This window comes from Erithacus rubecula (genome assembly GCF_903797595.1).
Source record: "Erithacus rubecula genome assembly, chromosome: 13".
NCBI lineage: Eukaryota > Metazoa > Chordata > Aves > Passeriformes > Muscicapidae > Erithacus > Erithacus rubecula.
Genome location: NC_136665.1, coordinates 9,321,094 through 9,323,753, shown reverse-complemented (window position 1 = coordinate 9,323,753; position 2,660 = coordinate 9,321,094).

Below are 2,660 nucleotides of genomic sequence, written 5' to 3'. Positions count from 1 at the left end.
TTTGCAGTCAGAGCTGCATATTTTTTCTGCTGCATGTGTCCACCTGCAAGTTTCCATTCATGGCATGTGACCATGTCCAAGGCCTGCATTGACATGGATTTCCACAACACTGCATGATGGAGGAAAATTCTGCCTTAATTAAGCAGGCATAGACTGTAGGGGTTGGAGTTAAGCAGGTGTAGATCCTGTTCCAAATCTAGGACTCTGTAGCTCCTGGGTACAGCACACTCACCTCCTGGAGGATTTTAGGAAGCACAGAAGAAGGAAATGCACTGGAGATCCTTGTTGCTCTCTCTGTTCTGAGCACAAGCAGGAAAACAGCTACTCCATGCTATGTCTGGACTGCAGGTAGACAGACTCCACTGGACAAGCCATAGCCCTGATTCCCTGACCACCTCATCCAGCCCAGGGATGTGGCTGGAGCTCTCTCACCTCCTTTAGCCCACACACCCAATCTTTCCTCCCAGGAAGTCAGATCAGAGCTGCTGTAACCCTCAAGATGGAAGGTCCAAGGAGTGGCTGAGATCAGGGTTTACAGCAGCATTTCTGTCTTGGGGATTATCTGTATCTTGCCTTCCACTGGAGCAAAATTGACTTTCATATCCCTCAAAGTCAGCTTGCTGTGGAATTAGTGGAGAAAGAGAGTAAAGCAAGAAGATAATGCAGTGGGGGAGCATTTCTTTGCGTCTTTCCTGGGTAGAGGCATCGTCCCTGTTCCCATCACTTGCAGGACCAGCTGTGATTTCTGGCAATGCCAGACACAGCCATCACTCTCTGGGTTCCTTTCCCTTTCATTGTCCCTTTGGAGAACAGGACTCTTGTTAAAAACCCTGCAAGTATCATTGAGAGCCAGCTCTATTATTCCCTAGCCAGTGAAGCAAGACAGGCATACTCTCCCACAACCTAGGGATGCCCCTCTGATCTATTACCAATGGGGCTATCTTTAATGGGATCAGAGCCTGCCCTTTTTCACATCCCACAGGGACAACACCTGCCCACCAGAGAACAAAGAAGAAACCTGTTGTGATGGGAAAAAAAGACAGAGTTCTCTCCAGAGAGGCAGCAAGGCTGTTTGATTAAGAGCATCTTTCTCCCAGCCAGCTGGTTTGCTAGCAAAACCAACTAGACTTCATCTTTATGCAAGAGAGAAAATCTCTGTGGAGCAAATGCCACGAGTTCCGTTTTATTCACCTATATAAACCACAAGAAATCCGGGGAAATCTTTGCAGAAAAAGACTGTAGGAGCAAGAGGGAAAATGTTTCTGCCTAAACCCAATATTTAAAAATATTTTAAAGGGTAATTTCAGTGCATTTGAAATTCTGCAGCAAAGAGATCTAGAAGCTTTATCTCTAGCTTGTCTTCCTCAAAAGACACAACATTTACCATTGCAGTACATTTCTCTGTACCCCCTCTCTTCACACATGTGCAGCATCCCAGTCAGGCAAGTCCAATTCCAGCTGTGTTTTCTGCATGACTGTCCTCTGGACACTGTCCCATGTGTCCACATCTGCCCAGGAGTCCCCTTTATCTGTATCACTTCTAGTCCTGAGGCAAGAAACCAGGACAGGACCAAACAACCCCCATCTCCTTGACAGTGGTGCCAAACTGCAAACCAAGCCACACCTTTTTCTTTTCTCTGCCTGTTTCTCTAATTGGAGACCAGGCTTCATTGCTGGTGCTTATCCCATAAGCTGCCCAGAGAAAAACTGGCATATGAGCACAGGTGCAGGTTCCAAGGGGGTCAGAAGAAGGTTGTCTATGACAGAGGGAGCTTTGTGGTACACGGTTCATTAGCCCAGTCCAGAGCTGGAATGGAAGGACTCAGGCATGCTTGGGCGTGTTTGCTCATCCTAGTTTCTTTGGTAATTTGGTGACTCTTGCAGAAGTGCAATTGTGAGCAAAGTTTTATTCCAGTGGATGCAGCACGTAGCAAGAAGTTCACCTTCAGTTAGAGAGGATCTTAATATGACCTTCTGTCAAAAAGGGACATTGTTTTGAGTTGTTAAACAGCTGCTGTGTTCCACCCCACTAATGGTTGCAATTCAGGAGTGAATAATATAAGCTTTAGATAAACACCCGGTAAAATAATTGGGATCTTTCCTGGAGGGGGGAAGCAGGCAAGTTACTCAACAAAAAGAAATTATTATTCTCACTGCGTAGGAAAGGAAGTGCTCTCCTTTTCATCATCAAGTGGGCTGTCACACGGAATCTCTCCCCGCCCTTCTGGAAGCAGCCCAATACCATTTGCAACTCTCTCTTGCCATCTTCACTCTCATAGGAAGCAAGAGACCATTTTAGTTTGGATTCATGTATCTTCTCTGTTTTCCCTTCCGACCTTTGTCTCCTTCTCCGTCCCATCCCGTCTTCTTAAAAATAATCCTTCCAAGTGCCCTTCTAGTGCTCTGTGTGGGACAAACACCATCTCCTTTCTTGAGGCAGCTGTGAGATGACCACAAGAGAAGCACAAGTTTCCCCCAGCCACTCCCTCCTGCCAAACTCCGCGTGTGCGCTGGGTACACGCTGTGTCTGCTGGGCTGGGGCAGGACTGCAAAGCACTGGGCCTTGGGTCTTGGCCTCCATCGGATGAACAATTTCCCGTCGAAGGTTACTCACTTCCTGTTTTCCGTATTTAGACAATCTGGGCCTATTGGGAGCTTTG